The following is a 7,911-nucleotide window of genomic DNA, read 5'->3' on the forward strand; positions in this document are numbered from 1 at the left end:
GAATTAGTTAGTATCTGTGTTTGAAAATATACACTCATTTTTTTTCACAGTGAAAGTAGGAAGCTCACAATAGTGTTAAAATGATATGCCGTTATGAAGCCTTCGTTTTACGAGCGAAATAGGCCTGAGTTATCCCCCTTAGATTATGACGTAATTGGTGCCGATTCAACTGGGTCCCTGTCTATTCTCAACGCAAAAGATATCAAGGACCAGTTTGCGGTAAAACAACATGGTCTACGACACACTCGGCGCAGTGGGGACTCAGCATAACACAATTCTGGCTGGCATCTGAGACGCTAGAATCACAAAACTGTACCTACACCACGTGAAGCGGCTCTAACAAAGCATGATGACGTCATAATGTTTATCAATTGGCACCAATGACGTTATATTGCAAGGGGCATAAGCCCTGGTGTTTTTGTTATGGAAATAGAACACTTGGTAAATGTGAAAAATATAAATCGTTTTAATGCAAAAAATATGTTAATTAAATTTGATGATTTTATATTTTTGTCTATGACACTTCTATGTTAACACTTTTAATGTGGAAAAAGTACAAGAAAAATTGGTTCATTTCCGTGTGAACTTGCCCTTTAACTCCGCTTTGCAAAGTGCGCCAATGACAGTGCTACTGACTCGATGTCCGCCATTGTAGCTAAATAGCAGCGTATAAAAAGCGGTAACGGGGAACTAAAACAGGTCGCTAATTAGTAAGTGCAAATTCGTATATAATTGAAGTATTGCTTATAATGTGTAATAACTACCTATTGCCATGTTTCTAACCATGATATCCCTCCCAAATGTATTATTTGATTGTCTTTCATATTATAACCTAAAATATGACTATCTAGTTCGTGAGATGGTGACATGTTTAATAATACAGTAAATATTCTCTTAAATAGCTATATTGACCACTCCTGGACACAGTGTTTTTCTAAAAAAATATCAAAAGCCAAATGGACATAAAATTATTCTCTGTGTTCCAATTATTTTATAGATGTTATGCCACTCCTGGATGGGAATATAAGTGTAATAATTACATGAAGAAATGATACAGTAGAAATTCATGAAAAAACATTTCCTTTGAATCACCAACAACCCTATTCCTTTTTAAAAAAGAATGTTTTAAAGGAAAAACTGCCATAAGTTATACTCTATAATGCAAAATATCCTTCCTTGTCAGCATGAAAATAACTTGGAAACGCATTGAACCATTCCTGGTAGCTTATTGACATACAAGTTGAAGCTTTCATAAACATTTTGACACCATACATGACATCTGAATCATAAAAAATAATACTGATATTTAGAAAGGCTACAAAATTACCAACATAAGGCATATAACGTGTATTTAAAAAACCCATTACTAACAGACAATTGAACTTGTTAACCAAAGCTCTGTCAACATTAAGATTACAGGTGTACAGTAAAAATATGGAATTAAATAATTTTTAAAGCGTTTTTAAACTAGGATCTCGAAGATTATTTTTCTAAAGTCAATATAAGTAGCAAAATGTGTAAAAACCTACCCGTATTCCGGAAACTACTGAGTGTTTATGAGCAGAAATCGGACGTCATAGTGGAGAGTAGACTTGCAGACGATCACTGTTTCTGTATAGTGTTTGGTAGCTTACTGGTGTTCGCCAGGTACCGTTCACAATGGCATCACCCAGCACCGATGAAAACGTTGGATTTTCGCTCATTGACCTTACACATATTCGTCCATATAAATATGAGCCCCGTGATCAAAATAGTCTTGACAGCAGCGAGGAAAGCGAAGTAGATCAACACGTAATTAGACGAGAGAACAAAATCTGGTATTAAACATTTACCGGACTTGTCTTAATAAAATGAGTCTTTCTCGAATAAAACAAGTTCGTGAGACAGTTATTCTTATGTAAAATGTGCCAGGTGTAGGCTGACACTTTCCATTGTCAAAACATTGTTCATTGTCTTGTCATTATGTCAAACACGTAGCATAGGGCTTCAGCTAAATGTGTTTCGTATTAATTGTATTGTCTAGTGATGGTTGGTTCAGTTAAAACTGTCGTTTAAATAGTTGTAATGATGTGTACTTCATTGATAAATAGAAATATATTCGTGGCAGGCATTAAGCTTATAAGATACACTTTACTTGTCTTTTCCAAAAACATCCATCATTATAACATGGACTACCCTATACTAGATCGATATACAAACAGAGAATGAAATAAACATAGATAAGTTTAACAACAAATACATTAAATAGAACTGACACTATTACACTCAAAATTACCTTTCACATTATAATTTCTCCAAAAATGAACACCACACTCACACTTGTCTCACCAGAAACAGCTTTTTGTCATACAATAACTTATTCTAGATTTAGACACAGAATATGAAGAATCATCCCGTGGTTGATCCAGATGCGGAATCCGAGGATTAAACACACCCACTAAAAAAAAGTAAAAACTACCCCCTCCCCATCGACTGAGGGTAAAAACAATTCGTTTCAAAAAGCCTGGATCCGCCTCAGGTCATTAATGATAGCTAATAAACAAATATCCAATCAAACTGACACACAAACACCTTTTTCACATTGACATTTATCGGATATTCAATACCAAGTCAAATACATGTACATGCTTTGTTTTACAAATAATTAAATCAATGGCGTTTGCGTCTTTATATGTATCGGAAATCCTATTTTGTTATTAAAAAGATGTATATCATGTACGTGGTTGTGAGTACCAACCTGTTTAATATACATTTTTTAATGAGAATTCAATTAATTTCAGGTCTTACTGATACTGTTCAGGCAGAAAATTCTCAACTTCAAGTCTTGTTTACCAAAGACGTCCTAAAAATCATCCATCTCGCATGTTTTGAAAAAAATAAGAGAATCCTTTCCTGAACACATGCAAGGGTTCCAAGTATGCAAGACCATGGACTGAATATGTGAATGTATCTTAGGAAAAATTGTCCTAAATGTATTGCCTTAGCATGTAATCTGACGCATTTGCGTGTTCCTTTGAAATTGTTGTACGATGGTAGTCAGTCATGGATTATGTTAAACGATGAATGCAAAAGTTATTTTCGTAACCAAGTTATTTCAATTTGTCTGGATCTCACTCAAAGACAGATGCCTCAAAATGCAAGGAACACAGCAGGGGCATGCCCAGTCGGTTTTCATTTCTTTTCTCCACGCTGACATCTGTATCGAGAGACCATATATCGTTATATGGTCTCCGCTGTATCCAAACGTCCCTCCTCGCTCAATTGGCCTTTTCGCTTGGAAATCTAAAGAAACGACACTTGTTAATTTCGTTTGATGAACTGGTACACCCCCATGCGACAATCCAGTGATTAATATCATGAGCATTGATCCACGCAATTGGGATCGGGGACATGCAAGTCAGCGAGCCTGACCACCCGATTCCGTTAGTCGCCTTTTACGACAAGCATAGTCACCTTTTACGGCAAGCATGGGTCGCTGAAGACCTATTCTACCCCGGAATCTTCACGTGTACCATACCTTATTGGAGAGAAATACTCTTTTAAGCTGGTGTCGAGATAACCTGTATATTTCCTAATTGATATGGATTTTTTGCTTTGTCTCCTTCGAAATTGGCATGTTAAGCAACATAAAAACATTAAACAGAAAGTGTTTTAGATTTTCTAGGAGCATTTCAAAGTAACAAGTAAATGAATCATTAAACTTAAGTGTAACTTTCTTTCATGTTGTGGTTTTAAAGAGTTTCTTTCACTTGAGGAGGTTACTTCCCTTTGTCGGCTGTGATAGACATTATGGAAACAATCCACCGCTTCACTTCCTAATTTCTTGTAAGGTTCATTACCTCGCCTCACATGTATGAGAAGCTGCTGAATGAGTGACCATGTTTTTCTCTACTGTTTATCTAGTACTGTCGTTTGCAACATGATAATTTATGCTGAATGTGACCACAGATATTTTCAAGTAGGTGACATTTGATGCGGAACTGGGGGTAGTGTGTTTATTTTCCTGTACTCGGAAAAGGAGCTGGCTGAGCTAGTCAATTCTTTTTGTTTTTATGGCTGCTTTGAGGCCAAATTGTGCACACATGTGTATTTTTTAAATGGCTACTGAATGCTTAGTTATTTACAAAATATATATAACGTTACTAAAGAAGTCTATGGGAAAACATTTGTTTGTGTGTAACGTATATCATGTTAAATCGAGCCCTGATTATGAACTGTTTAAACTTGCAAACCCCTTCCATTTTCTAACACTACACCTATCTGTTCTGATATAATGTATATTGCATTTTGACATTTTGGCTTTGGTGTTTTCAGAAAAGACATCGGCGAAGACTACCTTTTGGAATATTGAGGGAGTCTAACAGATGAGGAAAAGGCAAAGGAGTTGCTAGAGCAAAGGAAGGGTGCTACGTGTTCTGTTCCACATTTAAAGAAAAGAAAACATGGAATTTGCAGATTTTTGGCATTTTTATTTCTCTCAAAAGGGAGGGGTAGGTGACATTTACGAAGAAACAACTTGAAAACTGTTAAAGACTTTTCATCCAAACCAGTTACATGTATTAACTAAGGGCAAAAAGTTCCGCATCCCAATTCCATGGTATTGTTTTGATTAGCCATGATAGAGGGTATTCATTCAACTTGAAGACCTAATATCTAACACACCGATTCAACAGCGAGCAAATAAAGAAAAAATATAGAGGCATACTACTTAAAAAGAATTGTTGTCCCATGAAGAGAATCAGACGAAATCACTAAACGTAATTGAAGCGATAAATTCCAAAGCGTTTGTAACCACAATTAACTTAACAACCAACACATTCATAGAGATACCGAGAGCGTGCGCGTGAACACTCGCCGCCTCCCTCCACCAAAACCACCACCACATTAAGAACACACACACACACACACACACACACACACACACACACACACACACACATAGAAATTCGGTTTTTGTTGTAAATTATGGTGTGACAGTGACTGAATCATGGACATAATAGCTTTATATTCGGATATTTCTTTGTCAGCACATTCAGGTGTTATCATTGATGGGGACTGTGTTTAGCTTCAGCTTAATTGGCGGAGTGCTGTTTGAGGAGATGATGTTTACAGGCGACGGCAACGAAGACGCTGAAAAAGCAGGCCATGACACAAGCTTGTTTGACTTTCTTCAAATAATCAATTTAAACAAATCTGTGACAAAACTGCAAACGAGTGACTTCAAATTTAACGTCACATCGGCACTATTTCACTGTGTCTGGGGCCCCAAGATTCAGTGAAGAAATATCGGAGGTACAGAGAGGGTCTAATGTAGTGGTTGCAAAGTCACACTTGTACAGAAACATCGCATTCCTGAATTCACTTGAATTTATTTAAATGGGACACAATAGATTCGGGTGTATGACACAGCCACCTTACCCTCGAAGAACAACATACTATTGTAGTGATCTGCGGATCACTGGTTTTTAACACTTGTGTTACCTCCTGCTCAAATGTACTGCGCAGTCACAATAGTCACAAGAAGGAAGTATATTACTTGTTAAGGATACGTTACCTTATCTCTGTAATTCGTGTATACATAGTTTATTTTTACTGAAAGGTTTCCCTAAACTTGTCTGGCGCATATCATTTACTTTTTGGAATTTTGTGCTTTCCACCCTACATGTAGGTTTCATATGATTCATCATTATTCGGTAGGTTTGTAAAACTTCAAAGTTTTAAATTACTGGGAAATGATAATGTTTAAGACAATCAATCTGTTCTTTATGATCATATCCTGAAACAATGTGAAAAATGATGCCTCTCCTTGCTTTTGTACATCTATTTATATTAGTATGAATCAATCAATAGTTCCAGTTGGATAGTAATGTACATTGGTGAAATTATTTATAAATTTCAATATGTTTTTGTTAATGATACGCAAAAGGTGGGCCATATTTTGTTTTGTGTGGAAGTATTGCCAATGGGAATGCATTAAAAGTGGATTAGATTTAGGCTCCACTCGCGAGCACAAAGTCAAGTTCATTCATAGACTGTTATTATAAGGGTAACGCTATTGTTCAGGGCATTATCATTAAATTTTGCAGAAGACGAGGTCTTCAATTAACTGCCCGACGAAGTGGCCCGCTCATTTCCGATAACATGCGGGCGGTTTAATGATAATTCTATCCATCTTAGCTATAAATAAGGGTAACGCTATTTTTCAGGGAATTATCATTTGCAGAAGCCCGAGGTCTTCCATGAACTGCCCGACGAAGGAGGGCGGTTGAAAAGACCGAGGGCTTCTGCAAATGATAATGCCCTGAAAAATAGCGCTTCCCTTATTATAGCTAAAAATGGAACTTGCTATAAGATAAAAAGCGCAACAATATCGGTTTGGAAACATTAACTGCAATCAACACGAATGTTACTGACCCACTTTTACAAGTATGGAAACGTCTGAGAACAAACCAGATGACGTCACTATTGAACATGACGTCACCTATCCCTATCCTATGACGTCACCTAACAACGGGCGTGATAATGGCCCGTTGTCAAGCAATATAAGGGCATTATCAAGCTCATTTCTGTTCATGTCAGCTATAATATGTGCTAAACGGTGATACCAATTACAACAACAACATGCCAGGGAGACTTTACATTTGTAAGGCATGTTGTTGAAAAGTCCTCTCGTCAGCGTCGCCGTATAGGGTCTAGCGTTGCTGTCTTGGAAGAGTATACCCTCTGGCTATTGAAGAAAAGCCAACAGAACGGGTGCAAAACGTCATTTCGATGACTAAGTGCATGAACATCGCTTCGAATGATAACCTACTCAGTTTTAGGTTTCTCCCCAGACCATGACAACACCTTTTCTCTACGCAAGCTCCAACGTTCATACAATTTGGACCTCGCTTTGTGAATGTTCCAACTCCAGTGAAAACACACAAAGTGAATGTCAATTAAAAAATCTTGTTATTTACATTTTGGATGTTTGGGGACCACTAAATGTGAAGTGAGGGACTCTTCAACGAAGTTTTCGTATGATATGTGTCAATACTTTACAGTTTATTCTTTCATAAACTCTTCGGAAACAGTATCACAAAATACGCATCGGAATATCCAACGTAAGTCAAGATATCTGTCCACATATTTTAAACTGACTTCATTTTGCCACGCTGAACTTTTACATGAAAGCAAATTGAAAGTAGCGAAAGCAGTCGGGTACTCGCTCGTTGAGACTCCAATCATCTGTAGTCGTTCATTGCAAATAGACGGACAGACAGACAGACAGAGAAACAATATATTAAGTAACAGTCCACATTACATATACTTTGCATGATAATAAAGATTACAAAACAAATTTCCATAATCATAAGATATATTGTATATTGAGTCCATTGGGCGATTCCGATTGTATCATAAGCATGACATTGTGTTTTTGAATCACTATCAGATAGTGTTCACGAAAGCTGAGAGCATCCTGTCCCACAGGTTGCACCCGTCACAAACTCATGCAAGTCAATTAATCACCTGATAAAACACGGTAATATATTGAAAAAGTAACAAAAAGAGAGAGTGGCTGTCTGACCATTATTGAACGATATTCGATCATCGATATACCTGAAACCGAAGTCAAAGCTCTTGGTCAAATTCCCTGGTTTTAATTTTGTCAATCCGATCAGAAACTGGAGTAAAGTATAAAAACAATTTCATTCTTGAAAAAAATAAGTATGTAGGTGTTTCGTAATGTGTAGACTTTTGCAAAGAACACACCCATAGTACATGTATGGGAGACACTATTACCATATGTTTTACAATGTAATATGGCGAGAAGTACTTTCTTCTTTTAGTGACTTATTGGTGACCTATAAACATATCATGGTATTGATCTTCAATATATTTGCAGATTTTGGATTTTGTGAGGACTGTAAA

The sequence above is a fragment of the Haliotis rufescens genome, unplaced genomic scaffold (assembly GCF_023055435.1).
Source record: "Haliotis rufescens isolate VD_foot unplaced genomic scaffold, xgHalRufe1.0.p SCAF_1, whole genome shotgun sequence".
NCBI classification, from domain to species: Eukaryota; Metazoa; Mollusca; class Gastropoda; order Lepetellida; family Haliotidae; genus Haliotis; species Haliotis rufescens.